This window comes from Passer montanus, unplaced genomic scaffold (genome assembly GCF_014805655.1).
Source record: "Passer montanus isolate IOZ18808 unplaced genomic scaffold, ASM1480565v1 scaffold42, whole genome shotgun sequence".
NCBI classification, from domain to species: domain Eukaryota; kingdom Metazoa; phylum Chordata; class Aves; order Passeriformes; family Passeridae; genus Passer; species Passer montanus.
Genome location: NW_024369041.1, coordinates 4,150,617 through 4,167,724, shown reverse-complemented (window position 1 = coordinate 4,167,724; position 17,108 = coordinate 4,150,617). Strand labels below are relative to the sequence as shown.

Sequence of the window (17,108 nt, the reverse complement as noted above, 5' to 3'; positions counted from 1 at the left end):
GCCCATGCCAGCCAGCTCCAAGGCAGACCCACTGCTGGCCCCATCCACACTGGAGGCAGCGCAGATGTAAGGAGAGGGAGAAGACTCTGTGCAAGAGCAATCAGAAGAGAGGAATGAAAATATGTGAGAGAAACAACATAGCAGACACCAAGGTCAGTGGAAAAGGAGCGGGAGGAGGTGCTCCAAGCTCTGGAGCTGAGATTCTGCAGCAGCTTGTGGGAAGGACTCTGTTGGATAAGTTCTAGAGGAACTGCCTTCCATGGGACAGGCCCCATGCTGGAGCAAGGGAAGAGTGTGAGCAGTCCGTCCTTGAGAAGGAAGGGGCAGCAGAGAAAATGCCTGATGGACTGACCAAACCCCAAATTCCCCATGCCCCCACTGGTTGGGAGGAGATAGAGAGAGAAAATCAGGAGTGAAGATGGGCAAGAAAGGAGAGGTGGGGGGAAGGTGTTTTAACATTTAGTTTTATTTTCCATTATCCTACTCTGATTTGATTGGTAATATACTAAGCTAATTTCCCCTAGCTGAGTGCATTTTGCCCATGACAGCAATTGCTGAGTGATCTCTCCCTGCCCTGTTTTGACACACAAGCCTTTCGTTACATTTTCTCTCCCTTACCCAGCTGAGAAGGGCAGTGACAGAGCAGCTTTGGTGGGCACCTGGTACCCAGCCTGGGTCAACCCACTGCGTGAATTTTCTGGTCTCTGGTCCTTAACAAGCGACTTACAGTAGCTGCCAGTTGACAAGAAAGTTGTCTGTGGATTTTATCAATCTTATAACGTATTGCCTGTCATGCTGTGGAAGTATCACTTTGCACACATAAGTGACGGCGAAGTTTTCCAACACCATATCGAGCACAGCAACAGAAGTAAGGGTATGAGGTGGAGCTATACAGTTTTGTACTTAAATACCAATCTAGATCAGCCCTACTCTTTTGTGTGGGCAATAGCTAGACTACCGCAATTTAATTTCTTACATTTTTAAAACAGTCATTACATTTTAAAACATATTTTAATGCCATAGCTCCATCAAATTAATTTAGAGGTTGCACACCCCTTAATTATACACACCCCTACAGCGATATAGCTACAGTTCACAAAAACTAAGGACAACCTTCCCCCTTAATTTCTGTGTACCACCAAACTGCTCTGCCAGGAATGAATTAGACCTGGTATTAAGGCAGTACTGAACTCTGTGTGGGTTTTTGGAGGAGAGACAAATGTTCACGTATATTAAAATCTCTAGAAACATATTACTACATATGTGTTTTCATTCATAAAATTTATCAGGCAAAGCTATTCAAAAAAGAAAGATATGACACAGAGTCAGCCTAAGGAGAGATTGAAAATGGAAATATTTTATCACTAACCAATGACTATTTTAATTTCTCAAATAGTGCAATAGAAATGAGTGCCAAATCCTCCATTCTCTGCAGACAGTTTGAGGCCTGAGAAAAAAAAGCTCCATTACCACTTTTTTTTGTTCTTTTTTGAAGTTGAGTAATATATCACTATAAACTAGGGGAAACAAATTAGGTATAAATCAAGCTAAATTCAAGGAATGAGATTAGCAGCTATCAGATCCATAGGCTATCTATAAACTGGCCACTAAGTCTTATGCCCTCAGGAGTTAATTACACAGCTATCACAACACTGAAAATGCACATGACTGGCCTCTACCTGAACTGCAAACAAACCTGTCCACTCCTAGCACAGGAGCAGTGATGTCTGACAAAAACGTGGCAGCAAATAATTCAGAGACAAAAGACAGAAAAGTACTCCACAATGTCTTCAGGGCCTCCTCCCATGCTTAGGAGGCATGAGGGATGCTCAGTGACAAATAAGATAAAAATTGGGAAGCCCAGCTGTCAAAGCAGAGGCTGGTCCCCCCACTCCTCTCCCCAGAGAGTTCAAAATTACCTTTACAATTAACACTTGTAGAAAATGATTAAAAAGTGTGCAGCAATCATGATGGCTAAGGTGGAGAGACCCAAGCTCTCTGGGTCTTGTCTCTGGTTTGGTGCAGTGATTCTGCAGCTGAAATGGTGCCATGCAGCCCTTTGGGAACAGTTGCTGTCAGGAAGCATTATGAACTCACAGTCAGTCTGGACAAAGATGTTCATTCCCAAATGTGGCTGTTTGGCTGCAGAAGGCAAATACTGGGAGTTAGCAGGAGTGCTGATAAAGAAACAGGAACAAGCAGTGGGGTTAGACTGCAGTCACTTTGGGGGTCTGAGCACTCATTAAAATGACTGCCTGACAGGACTGTCTAAATGCAAACGTTATGCAAATGATGAATTCATCCTGGAATTAATCCTGGAATTCTCCTTCCTGTATCTTGCTGGCAAAAGCACTTTCCAGACTGAAACAGATCATGCAACTAGCTTTAGAGAGAACATGTCTTATCCATATTTTCTCATTTTGGATTCCTCCACCCTCTTGAGGGATGGTGGTCTGAACTCCTTATACTGTCAAACTCCCACTGACCTCAACAGAAAACAGCTCATCTCAACACACAGCTGAGCAGAGCAGCTAGCTGCCTTTGCTTGAGCCAGCTGCTCCCAAACCGAGGTTGCAATACCACATGCAGCTGCAAGGCAGGCAGTGAGAGCAGGGTCAGTTCTCCAGCCTATTATGTGCTGCTTCCACAGACTGTGGGAGCAAAGGCTTTGCTACAACAATGATCATGGGTATCTTCTTTCACTGCTTTAAAGTTGTTTTCCCCTCTTCCTCCCCCTCAACTACTGATGGAGTCTTATTACTGCTTGATCCAGCTGAACCCTAAGGCAAAGTTTTCAGCACTGGGCACACTCCTGCAGAGAGAGTTTTGTACGAATTATAAAGTCAGGGCATTCAAATACTACATCAATTCACTTCCCACAGGCCGTCTTCATGAATGCTTATTCATCTTGAAATGATGGTACTCTAAGAAGTCACTTAAGCTCTTAAGCTTTCCTGATCTCATGTCACAACTTCAAAAACAATCAAAAGGAAAAACGCTTGGAAAAGCATAAAAACAAAACCCATAGTCAGAAAAATTTGTGGCTGCAGCTTCTGCTAAATAAAGAGATCACTTTCTGCACAGATACAGCATAACATGTTCTGCTGTATAACTCATAACAAAGTTTGATTCAGTCATTTCTATCACCAAAATATTATTGCTGTGGTGTCCTCTTTGTTTTGGGACATAGACAAACATAAAAGCCCCTCTGCACACGCCTTACAGTCTCTTCTAGAGACTGTAAAGGAGAAGCAAAGATATGTTCCTCCTGCTTTATTGGGGGAGGGCTGGTGGCTATTTCTGACAATCAGATTTTCATTCTGGCAGAGACATCTTAAAAATTACTTTCTGTTGTTATTACATGCAGCAGTACTGGTAGCCTTTACAAAGCACTTTTGTGTTTCAAAGATAGCATTACCACACAAACACTGGCTGTGCACTTCCACAAAGGCTAAGGAACACATTTCTTAGTGCCTTAAATCATGTCTTCCAGTCCTGCTGGAGATCAGAGGGGCTGGCACAGGGGAGCAACTAAGTGCAAGTCACTTGTAATGTTCTACCTGCTAACTAACAAGCAGACAAGCCCTGGCAGGCTGGCTGGAGCTGCAGGCACACTTGCTAGAGCTCATTTCAGAAGTGTAGCACTGCTTTCCTCTCTCTCGTGCCCTCTGCCACATGCCAGCAAGCAAAGAGGAGCACGGGAGCAGCTGACCACTTCTGATGCCAAGGACTGTGTGTGTGCACTGTAACAGCCTGTGCTCGCCAGCACTTCTCAAAGAAATGAGAAGCCAGTGTTCCTCTCAAGCCTTGGGTGAGGGCAGGGAAGGGAGGGGGAAGGAACTCCCCCCATGCTCTTTATCCCGTCGTGGGAGCTAAGCAGAGGAAGCCAGATTTAGGAAAGTGTGTGAATGTGAGACCATGGCAGGCTGTCACTTTCCACACAACACAGCAATTGAGGGAGTGCTGCAAGAGCCATGGCACCAGCTCTCCATGCAGAGTTCACACAGTCTGGGAAAGTGGGCAAGGTGGAAGCACAGGAACCCCTCTGCATCCTGATGCTGTTCCTTCCCTTCCTAGGGCACAGCACAGTGCCTGGGACAGACAAAGAAGTAAACACAGGGCAGAGGTGCTCTCACAGAGTCACAGCAAATGCTGAGCTGGCAGGGACCCACGAGGACCATCAAGTCCAGCTCCTGCACAGAACTATCTCTATCCCCACTCTTAAAATCACTTTGCCCTTTTTTTTCCGCCCAAAGTGCTTTCTCCTACTCACTAAGCTTACCAGTTGTTCTCAGGGAAAAGAAAAAAAGGAAAAACCGCAATGGGCAAATAATATTTGCCATTTCCAGACACCAGACAGGACACGGTAGAGATGCTCCTCTCTTGTCCCTGACCAGGGACATATAGAGAAACTCTAACTCTGAGGAGTGAGGATACATCTTCTTGCCATGCATGTCCCAACTGAGTGTCCCCCCCCAAGCTGCCATAGCACTGGGTCTGCAGGATCACTGAGCAGCGAGAGGCTGCTGGAGAGAGTGGACTCCACATATTTCCATTGTTCAGAGGCAGTTTATCAATTGTTTGAGGACCTGTCCAGGTCAAGTTTGGTTCTATTTTCAGAGCTGTGTAATGACTGTTGATGACATCTGCCCACGACTGGCAGCACACATTGATGAGTACTGTAAATGACCAGTTTCCATATGTACAGCCACGTGTCTCCTTTCTGCTCCAGGCTGCTGATAAAGATCCACTGGTGGTAGCTACTGTTTAATATGGTAAATGATTTTGGAGATTACAGTCTTCTCTTGTGTAATCTTCTTACGTAAGGACTGAGAAAGAAAACATATGAAGTGCAGAATTTGAACATCAAAACAGCAGTGGATCTGGAGCTTAACTTCCTGAAAATCTTTTCTGACCATTCCAAGCTAATAAAAAGCCAACAGAAACAAAGTTCACCCTCATATATACAAGAAACTTAAATAAGAGCTGCACCTCACCACAGAATCTTGTGTGCTAACCCACCATGTGGTACTTAGCTGATCAGATGTTTGGTGAATAATATGGGAGGCAACTAAACAAGTCAATTTTAATCTAAGTAGAAACTAAACAAAACTGAACAAAAAGTTCCAAAATCTCTAGATCTTAGAGATTGTGATTGGGTTGTTCCTACGACAGGTTTAGGTTGGAGAAAAACACGTTGCTCTTCTTAACCAGCTACCTCATGGTGAAACACACATTTTGAGACTTTTTGCATGCAGATTTATGGTTTAGAGCCATGATATTCCATTCAGTCTCCTCATGTGCAGCTCCTGCTCTGTGTTGCTTGTAGCTCCTTTTGCTCATCCCTCATAACTTATGCTTGTAGTAAAGACAGAGGGACTGGCTTAAAATGTTTAAAATCTTGGTGCCAGAGAGTGAGAAATGTAAAAAAACAAAACAAGATAAAGAGAATGGAAAAAAAGTAAAAGTAGCAGAATGGGTGGAAACGCTGAGAGGCCCTTTTGTCCTTCTCATTCCTATCGATTACTGTCTGCTCTGTTCCTTTCTTTATCTTTCTTTGCTGTATCATGTGTCATACTGCAAGCTTTGAGAACACTGTGCTCAGATACAGTGGCAAAGAGCCAACACATGCAAGACCTGAAAATACCAAAGAGATGAACAATGTTCACGGGTGGAGGCTGTTTGCAGTAATGTGAGAAATTTCATGTCTATGGAAAAAAGGTCACGATCAGGAGAGGGTCTGCCCTGTCTTCTGAGCATGAGGTATTGAGGGCTCACAGATTTACAGAACTCTGTAGGAGATGGAAGTGTTTTATTGCTTTTAGATGAGAGTTGTATGAGTTCTTAAGAGAGCTGAGAAAATACTGAAAAAACCCTCCACCAGCATTTGCTCAAAGTTTTTAATGAATTCAGTTTAGCTCTGTTTGTCCTTCATATACGTTCTAATGAACAAATATGCTGGTGATGAGACTCATAGACAGTGCAATCATTATGCAGATTATTCAGTGAAGGATTTGGAATAATGCATTGGTAAAGACTGGATTCCTAAAAGACAGAGGCAACTAATGAAATTTCACCTCTTCCCTGTTTATGCACTAGGTATAAACAAAAGGCCTTATCCAGAGAGGTTTTTGTCTTATTCTAAAAGCTGTAATTCTGAAATTATTTAATATTAAAATGTTTTTCCTGTTGGACCTGATCAGCCTCTCAAATAGAAAACACAGCCTAAACATGCATATTTTATCAAAAACTTTTCATTTTTTCTTTCTTGTTTGCGTTTTTCCCTAAAATGCACAATCTTGGTTGATGTAAATTTTCTCGGCAGTAAGAAGAACATTGAACTCTAGGAAAAAATTGTTAAAGCTCCTAACATTGACTTTACAATGAAAAAACACAGACATAACAAATCCAAATGCCCTAGATGCAGCCATCTTATCCTATACCCTGCAGAATGGCTCTGGTAGAGAGAATGTCCAAGAAGAGAGGGAGTAAGGAGAGAGAAACCCCAGTAAGGAGGGGAAAACCTATTGCATGTCCTTGTTTCATGGTGGAAATGGAGCAATGACCCATTGATAATCTCTAGATGCAGTCAGTTTAGAAAAGGAGAGTTTCCTGTGTTTGTTACTGAATGAGAGCAGTAAATGAGAGCAGTCCTGTGAGCACTGTGGCTGATGGCACGAGCCCCATGAGCTCTGTCCCTCCTGCTCTCTGCTGTTGCTGCACACACCAGTGCTGCAGGTCTCCTGCTTGCTTGTGCCCACCAAGTGAATCTGCCCCTGTCTCCCACAGGTGCTACACTGGTGTCCAAGTTCATAATTCCTTAGACAGACTCCTCAAGATAGTCCTAGAGATCTGGTAACTAAATCATAGTGTATTATGCTTATCTGGAATTTCTAAAAGAAGTGTTCTTTGTAAGGCAGACAGTGATAGCAAAAACAAAACCAAAGCCAAAACCCCCAATGTTTAAAAACTATTTTGCTCTCATCACACAGAAACACGGAGCCAGGGGAATTTCAAGAAGCTAACTTTTTGCTCAAATCTATATTTTCTGTTAAAAATGTTCTATAAAATATCTCTGCAATTTTCATAAGGTTCTTCCAGTGCTCCTCCTCCTTCCAGTTGCTGTGTTGTTTTGCATCCTAAGCAGTAAGTTGGCAGTCTGGCTCTCTTCATTCACTGTGACATTAGGTACCTAAGCCTAAGGCACCAACAGCTCTCAAAAGGTTGTGCAGGGTGGCAATGCTTTGATTCAGAAGACAAAATGCAACCAGGCACACAACTCTTGACTTTCACTTATTTCTTGACCTGTGCTGACAACGTGCACTCTTTTTTCCTCCACTCCTAGGAGGGAGGCATTCAGTCATCCAAATATTTGTTTTGGACACAAATACAGCTTAGTTGCAAAAACCACTGAATGTATATCAACTGCAGACTTATTTATAACTGCTGTGTTCTGTATGTGATTGATTGCCTCCAGGAGGGCTCCTCAGATGGAGCTGAGCTGTTTGTGTTGGAGGCAGTGGCTGCAGACCAGTGTCATTTGGTGGTCACCAGATAGCTGAGCTTTCTAATGCCCCTATGTACATGCCCTGGCATACACTATTATAAAAGTCAGTAATATTGCTTGCTAGAATTCTGAAGTAAGATTTTTTGTCTGGTTCTCCACAGATTTTGCTTTTCCTTTTGGACTGATGTCATAGTCCTACGCCTCCTCTCAACCCTCTTTTGCCAAGTTCCTTTTTTAATCAATTCATCTAATACCATAGCATACACAATATAATTATTCTTTATTTATATATAACACCTAAATATTTTCCAAGTAGTAGAGGGTAAAGAAAACCATAAGGATGAATCTCTTATGAAGTCACCTAAAACAGAGATTATGTTCTTTCTTCCCAGAGTGACAGCACAAAGGAAGTTCACTGACTCCAACACAAGAGATGAAACAGGGAGATTCAGCTCAAATACACTCAGTGGATAAGCAAAAAAGGATTTTCACAGGAAAACATTCTAAAAATAGATCTGGAATTTGATGGCACTGTATTTCAACAATGATGATGATAATAATAATAATAACAACAACTGCTACTTTTTACCTGTTATGACAACATCTCAGGTAATTAAAAAATAATATGCCCTGAAGCTATAAACAAATAATTTGGTGATTATCTGGATGAATGTGCAGCAAACTCAGAATAAATTCTAGGAATGAAGTTGTGAGAGAGTCTGAGCAGCGGAAGCCTTTCTGCTTTAAGAGATGTACATGTTGATGTCTATTTCTAGACATTGCTTCTAAGCTAACAAATATGTCCCTAAAATAACATGACACCAAAACACAGATTAGGTCAGAAGGGAATGTTGGCAAACACCATCACAACACAGAGATCCTCCAGGGCTCCACTTAGGAGTAAATAGTTCCACACAGCCATGAGTACCCAATGGGAGCTGCTGAAAGGATTAATTGTGCCCTACTCAGGTTTCATCTCTCCAGTAAATGTCCTATGGAGAGTAATAAAACACTAGATAACAGTAGATTACAACATCAGGAGTTCTGAAAGCATTCAAAGAGTGACACTCCTGAAGAACCCGTCTGGACACTATACCCCACTCCACATAAGAATGGTATTTTGGAAAGATGCTGGTACATGATTTAGATGTATTTTTGTATTCTGTGCTTCTATTTCAAAGTATTTGAAATGACCATTAAGTTCTGAAAGGATGCACATAAAAAGCTGAAGCTTTTTTCCTCACATTTCGATGATTAGTAAACCACAGTATGACCTTTACCTGCTTCCTATTCAACACAAGTCTGAGGAACATAAAATCCCTTAGGAACAGGGAAAAATTACTATGCAATCACAGAAATGGTATGCTCCAAATTAGGTTGATTTGTTTGGTTTTTAAATGTGAGAAATATAACTCCATTAGAAAATTGTGTCAACATCCTTAGGAGTAAATTTAAGTTTTGAATATACCCTTGCAGCATATTTCAGAGGCAAGCAGGCAGAGACTATCTTAGATCTGAAATAAATACTACTGAAGATGAAAACTTATTAGAAATGATCATCACCTCCAATTCTGTGCACTCAGGAGGGATACACAGTTGCCGTGCTTTGTCTCATTAGTGAACAGACCATCACGGGCTGGAGCAGTCCGTGAACAGAAGGGCAAAAACCTTGTGTGCAGTTTAGGTACAAATGCTGATTATGGAAGTCACCTTATCTTGTTGCAAAGCTGCCCCATGCCTGGAGGAGCCTTCTGTAGCTGCATGTCTCTGTAGTGCCCTAAACAACGTGTCCTGCAACAGCCACTGCAGGAACCCATCCCCTTGGGCAGGATGGGAGGGATGACCTGGGCAGCTGCAGGAAGACCTGCTCCACTGCAACGAAAACAATAGCTGTCTGCTGTATGTTCTGTGGACAAGTGCTCATTTTAATTAAGGTTTAATCTCCTCAATCTCTACACTAATCCTTGGCTCTCTATAATAATATTCCCACAGAGGACTCCAGGGTGTTTTCTGGCAACAAACAAGTCTTAGCTGCTGGGTTTGTTCTGGTGTACAGACTGCTGTGTATCCATCTTTATGTTCTAAGAAATATGTGGGCAGAAAAAAATATCACTGTTTGAGCATTAATTGGATGATAATGGCAATTTATGGATTCGAGGAGGAGAAAAGGTGCCACTAGAGTGTGTAAAGTGGGCAGCTGGCACAGTAGCTTTTGCCAACATTTGTGTCAACGTGGGAGTACAGCAATATGGTAGCTGTTAACGTTGCACTCAATAAATATCTCCCCATATGCGAAGATGTGACTAGTCTTTTGGAGGAAGAAGCTGAGTATTCTCTGAATCTGTGGCAGCATTTTAAGTGTAATCCCAACAAATCTCAGCAGGCCTTCATGTGTGGCTAAATTCTGTACACATAAAATTGCTTTCTTGAAATGTGGTGTACAGGGAAGCAGTGAAATAATAATGAAATAATTCACACATTGAATTATCTGGAGAAAAACAGTGTAATGCTCAACATGACACTTTTTCTCAGCTGATGCAAGCCTTAAGGAAAAATACACAGGCCTGTTGTCCAGTGCATGTGACTATTTTTGTTACTATGTGACTTGGATTCTGTATTATGTATTTGTGCATCCACAAAGGCAGTTATTTCCAGCTTTTTTTTTTCCTGTTATAAATAGGAAGGACATTTAAATTATTATTTTAGGACTGAGGAAATTGTTTCTGTCACACATGAACTTGTAACTATTGGAGTTAAACAGCAAAAATGATACTGCAGATAAAAATGGCACTAGACCTTTTTAGGGTATTTTTCTACACCTATTTCTTACCATGAGATTTCCTCTTGTGGATTTTCTACAACTCTTACACAACAATTCATTAAATTCTTAATAGAGAAAAAAAATCTGGTGTCAAGAGTCTGTCCTCTAGTCATGTTGTGTTTTCATTTTGCCATGACATTTCTCTCTGTGAGGAGTGTGTCCACCCTTTCTCCACCTCTTCAAAAGCCTTCCCTCCCTACCTCTGTCCACCACTGCTACTCTTGTCATCCCTACACAACTATTAAATCTGAATAAATCCCTCAGCCCCATTCCCTTAGAAGAAAGTTCTCTATAATAAAAACTTATCTTGACATCAACAACTGAAACATCATCATTCTGAAGAGTCAAACCCACTGAGATTTTAAAGAATTTTTGTCTGTGAAGCCTCAAAAATCTTGATTTATAGATGCAAATAAAACAAACAGAGGTGTAGACAATTCAAAATATAGACTATGTAACAAACTGTCCAACCAAACCACTTGTAAAATCAACTGGCTACACAGGTAGAGAAAAATTTCCATTCAGTTTTAATGATGCCTATTCACTCTCCAACCAGCCAACAGAATGAAGATTCTACCCACAGAACATCACCCATGCATTTATTTTTACATTGACATAAGCATAGACTGTTATGAAAGGATTTGGGAATGTAAGGTGGTGTAGGAAAAAAGACAGTATTAAGTGACAGTGCATTTCAAACTAAAATGAAAAAATGCCTTACTAAAGTGCTTTGGGTACTATGATGGACAAAAATGCTCTTGTATGCCTAAGAAATTAAGTTTTATAGTTTCACATACAAATATAAGAAGGGTCATTTACACTTTCTTACTGAAAAGCTAATGGCTTTCACATTTCCTAATAAAACACTTTCAACAAGCCTCATTAATGCAGCTATTTACATTCACAGTCATTGGCCCAAAAAGGGAAGATACTTTCTCCACCCTATCTCTCAAACCTGAAAACTTGAAATTTATAACTGTAGAGAAATATCAAACAGCAACACTGCCTCACAGCAAAACCCAAGTACAAAATAGCACCTTCTGAATGGAAATGAAGATCCTGAAATGTTGCTCTGAAAGTGAGACATCAGCAGTTTGATTTTAGCAGCAGGTGGCCAAGAAAGACTAAGGCAGAGGTGGGTATAATTTTTTCCTGCCAGCATGGGGTCATCACAGAGGAGTGAAGAGCTCACAGGGATGGGTCTGGATCTTCCCTAAAAAGACAGAGGAGTGGGGAGCCTGAGCACTCTGCAAAGCCACCACTTCTCCTGTGGTTGAAGAGCAAGGCTTGTATTGCATTGCTGCCTCATTTGTATTTACCAAAGAGGTGGAAGAGCAGCCTCATGCTGCCATCACCAGACTGGTGGGACAGCACTGAAATTCAGGGATAAATCTCATACTTGCTCTCCCCTGTGGCATTCCCAGTGCCCCAAGGAGAGCAGGAATTTGTGCACTCACACTTTGCTCAGAGGGAGCTGAGATCCATCCCCGTGGCTGCTGCTTCCAGCTCAGAAAGCTCTTTTTGAGCAGATCCTCCCTGGTGAGTTAGGCCTGGCTTGTAGCCAGTCCCTGGGTAGAGATCTGTCCTGTGGATGCTTCTGTGTGGTTTGTGTGTTTGATAAGGACAAGATAAGGCTGCAGCCATGGCTGTGCTGGCCAGCTGTCCTCAGCCTGCCCTCCAAACACCAAACAAGTCCTGGGAGGAATTCCACTGGGGAAATACTGTATAACTGCATTTTGTATAGGGAGTGCTCTGCCATGACACAGACAGTGCTATTTTGGAAAAGTTTCTTAATCAAGCAGTAAATAATCTTGTATCAGAATAAAGACAGCTGGGACTTAATACCCATAACTAACATACATACACACATACATAATACCCATAACTAACTTACATAACTAACTTTCCAACAATAATTAAAATTAAGGAAAAAATATCAGTACATCCAAGCATGCTGACCCATGTGAGATACATGAAAATGGAAGGTTATATTTATAAAATTTATAAAGCCAAGTACTATTTGTTTTATAGTCAACAACTGCTCTGGTGGGGTTTAGAATTTTAAGGGAACTTGAAGCAAAAGCACTTCAGCTGCAGAGTAAAAGCACCTATTTCTTAAAATAGTTGTCTGACATCCCTCCCTGTAGAACAGAGCATTTTTCACATATATAAATATATATATTCCACTCAGAAAACAAGCAACAAACAAACAAACAAGTAAACCTTTATCCTTGAGCATCCATGATCCAAAGACATTCAAGTCCAAGAAAACAAACCATATTTGAGCTTTGTACAAATATCAAAGAACAGGTCTAACTGTCCCTTCTGAAGAGGGCACCATCTCTTACATCTTATTTCCAAATCACATACATGTTCACCCCTCTTCCAAAAAATAAATTTTGAAAAGTATTCATTTAATGGAAACAGCCATATTCTTTTGAACAGACAGGAAACCTGATGGAATGGGATGCAGTGAATCCCTTATTTGCTGACTTCAGGAAGAGATATTTCTGATTTTGAAAATTGGTTTTAGAGAGTTTTCTGACTTCATGGCTTGGGAGAATATCAACAATATAGAAAATACAATTGTATGTTGATAAATTCTGGAGACATGAGAATCAGACAAAAAAATGTAAGCAAAGTACATATCTGAAGAAAAACGCATGTTGTAGTTGTCTTCATAAAATGGGTCATTCCCACTTAACTCCCCCAGTCACTGCATACTCAGGATTGCATCAAGCCATTAATGGTACAGTAAATTCTCCTTCTGCTCCCCACAGCATCACCACTCCCTAGTTTCTACATATCTGAGCATCCCACTGAATCTTATTTTCCCTTCAGGCAGTGGACCAGATTCTCCCAAGCCCCTCCATCCCAGTTTCTCTGCTCTCTGTAGCCCCTTCCTTTCCTAGTTGCTCACCTCTGTTCTCGTGCCCTCTCCTCCCCCTGTGCAGTGTCCCTCTGTCCCAGCAGTGCTGTACCTCGTGCACAGGGTGATGGTCTGGGATCCTGGCTGGGGGAGCTGCCTTCACTCACGCTGGAGATGGCAACTTCTCCGTGGGCCCTTCCCGTCACGGAGGGCTCCGCACTGCCCGGCTGCTGCTCCTCCCCCAGCTCCTCATTTGGCCAGTCCCCTCATTTGGACACAGAGAAGAGAGGTTTTGTTGAAAGTTGTGTTGGGGCCTCACGAGGGAATGGTCCTGCCCACTCTGGCCACTTGCCAGACTCCAGACACCTGAAGGGAAGGGGCAGTAAGGATCCTGGGATATTACTGTTCCTGTCCCAAAGTCAGACGGGCATGAGCTTTGAGCTCTGAAGGCACTGTGCCTACCAAAATCCCTTTGCAGCCAGTGCTCCTGGTGACCTCCCAGTACCAGAACTGGGGAGGCTGAGCAGGGGAGAGGAGGAGGAGGTGGCTGCACAGCCAGGCTTCCCCTGCTGCCACTGTCATCGCATTTGCATTGCAGGGAGATGATCTGGCTGCCTTTGTGTGGCCCTTTGGCAGGAGCCCAGCAGCATTTCTGTGCCACTGCTCACATTGTACTGCAGGAGTATAAACACAGGCTTGTCCACAGTGCTCTCAACAGCTCTGGAGGAAATCCATGATTGCCCAGTGTCAAATAGGCCAGAGAAGCTGGGCTTTCTGTATACCAACTACTGTCCTTATCCTAATACCCTGTCTCTTGTAGGAATGTGGAAATTTGCTGGTATGAGAGAAATCGGACAGTATGATGCTACTGTGATAAGTATTCTCATTCAGAGCTTGATGCTACAAAATTTTCTTTAATGCTCTACTATTTCTAAAGACTAAGATGGGCCAGTGTTTAACATTTCTCAAGACCATGCCAAGGTACCACAGAGATAAATAACTGAGGCAGAAAATAATGTTTGAGAAGAGAAAAAGTGAGTTGCTAGTGTGAGGAGAAAAATTATTTTGAAACTAGAAAATAAAATCTCAACCAATCCTTTCCCTATGCTATAAATATTTAAAAGCATAAACTATGTTATCAATGCTCTACTCCTTCCTGTCCAATTTCTCTTTGACAAAGACAAGATCTTTCATCTACCTAGAAGTCTAAGCACTATATATGAGCTACTTATATGAGCTGCTGGACCATTATACTGATTTTGCATGGATTTGTGTGACCACACAAATTTCTAGGTCTGAGAACACAAGAAATAGATCAGAAAAAAATGTGCAAGGTTCGTCCTTTGAGATCTCGAGACTGGAAAAAAAATTCACTGCTTCCTGAATTTAACTCACAATCTTCCTTTGTGACCTTGCTGCCTCCTGCAGCCCTAACTGGACAGGCACTGGTCCAGTGTGCCACAAACACGGGGTGTCCACCTCCCCCTGGGCCCCACCACGTACAGAGCAGGAGCTCATGTTGCTCCTTAGTGAACTCTGGGGAAATTCCAGCAGCTTTGACAGAAAGCAGTGTACATCTTACAGCCCCAGATGATGTGGGTTTTTTTCATTTCTGTGTTATCACTTGGGCAGAGCTGCTTTGCCCACGAGGAAAGCCCTTTCCTGTCTGCAGCATGTGCTATCTAGGAAAGTGTAGGTGTGTAGGCAGGACCTCCATCTGCTCCCCTTTGCCTGTCCCACAGTGGAGCAGGCAGAGGGGTGAGGCACACACAGTAACACTCTCAGCTGCTGCTTTACTTGTCTGAATCACAACATGGCATTTCATGAATAACCCCTTTTCCACAAAGACAAAAGCAGGATTTTGCTGCTGACTTCCCTAATGCTGCAGAGACCTGCTGATTAAAGTCTTTGGAAATGCATGTAAATTACATTTATTGCACTGATTTCAAGGAAGCTAAACAAACTTACACCCACTAGGAAACTAATTCTTATGTATTACTGCAGTAATGTACTACTGGACAAAGAAATATAGCTACAAATGTAAATATTAATATGAAAAGAAAAAGAATATTTCTCTTTCCTAGAAGCTGTTACCCCATCAGATTTACACAGGCTACAGACTTTATTCTCTCTACCTTTCACCTGAAATTAATGTTGTTTTAAACAAATGCAATCTTTATCATATTTTCTATCCCAATTTGGTTACTATTTCCTGCTCAGCATTTAATTCCTAATAAGAAATTAAATATGTAGTCTGATAAAAAAAATATTTTCCTTTTGAATTACCCAAATGTTAAAACTCTGCTTCTGTGGCAAAGAGATGGCACTCTGATGAACAGAGCCATCTACAGAAATCTTTTTGATAATGGTGTCCTTCTTTCAAATCCAAACATTTCCTTGATGTAGAATACAAATTGAGCTCTAGTGTATAAGTCAGCTAGGATTTCAAAGTTGGCCTTTATACTTTGCCATTAATTAATTCCGTCCAAGAAATTCAAACAAAGATACAAACAAAAAAGTTCTCTAAATACATTACATAAGGCATTCAGAATATTCTAATTCATTCCCCTCCAGGAACACAGCAGAGTCAAAGAATAGTGTACACAGCATGTTTGGACTGTATAAAGAGCACTAGAAACTGTAAGAATAGTTTAAAACCCATTTATTTAAAGCTCTCCATTATAAGAGCTATTGTAGAGTGTTTGCTAATCAATCTACACTTCTGAGTTCTAAACAATTGCAGGCCAAATGAAGTGTGCTTTTCTTCACTTTCAGATGCAGGAACAAAGTTTCCTATTAAAAGGGAGGAAATGCAAACAGAAGGTGGAAGACCTCTTCCAAAAATTACCAGAACTTCTGAGTAGTTTAAATATTGGCTAGAAAGTCAGAAACTCTTGTTTGTGATCTGAGGAAGTGATAGTCTTTCCCAATATACCCCATGTACAGCTTTAAGTCAGGTAGAGCAAGTATTTTCTCTGATACAATGAGGAAAGCCTCCAAAATCAGGGAAAACTCATACAAATGACTTGTGTTTTTTAAAAATCTCATTTTCTTGCAATTATCACAACATAACTAAAACAGAAGCTGAGAATATGGGTCAGTGGTCAGTCAGCTTAGTGAGATCTTCCAAGCTGAGGAATTAAAAACGGTTTGTGCTTAGGAGTAAGTATAACAGCATGAAGTAAGAACAGAGCAACTATGTCTGTTCAGCCTGAAAATACATTAAGAGTTTTCTTCTCAAGATTCACTTAGTTCAACTTGTACAGAAACACAAGGGAAACTTATCACCTCACACCTTTGGCACAAAACTTAGTAGTATTCATTCACCTGAAAACCAGATTTCTTAGACAGGAGAGGAGGCAGAGTCACAAATGCAATATTCAGAAAGTAAAAGAAAAAAGAAAGTGAAAAGCAGGCTTTGTTGTGCTCCCCACTAGCCCACAGTATGCAGATGACACCTCCTTCCTTGTCCCTCCTGTGTGACAATTTCTATGAAAGGCCACAGAGCTTAGTTGATACCACAGTGCTATAGAAACCATTAACTTCTGTGAGATTTCCCTAGGCCATTATCTCCTCTCTTAGCTCATTATTCCCTGGAGCCCAACTCATGAACACTAATTCATGCCAGGATCTTGTATGGTCACTGTTTTTGTGTAGCTCATCTCATGATTTGCTTGTAATCTTATTTACTGTGCAGTGAGACCTAGGAAAGCCCCACACCAAACTGGATACTTTATAGGACTAAATGCCTAACACTTGATTGTGAACATGCTGCATGAGAAAGCCAATATTTGACATCCTCTTCACTTTTTGTTCTGACACAGACCTGCAATAATGGACAATCTTAACAGAGACCTTGCAGCATTGCCTGAGACTCATTGCCTGAGACTGTTTGAGAAGATGCAGCTCCT

At 41.6% G+C, this 17,108-nt stretch overlaps 1 protein-coding gene across 2 annotated transcripts in view; it reads right to left on the bottom strand.

Moving 5' to 3' along the window:
* The window catches only part of PHYHIPL (phytanoyl-CoA 2-hydroxylase interacting protein like), a 55,044-nt gene extending 41,534 nt beyond the window's left edge, over positions 1-13,510 (bottom strand). Inside the window, exon 1 of one of the 2 annotated variants that reach the window (XM_039719652.1) lies at positions 13,249-13,510. The gene's annotated coding sequence lies outside the window, so the exon portion shown is untranslated. The remainder of the gene's footprint in view (positions 1-13,248) is intronic. The other variant, XM_039719651.1, reaches the window with a different exon arrangement.
* Between the last annotated feature and the right edge of the window lie 3,598 nt (positions 13,511-17,108).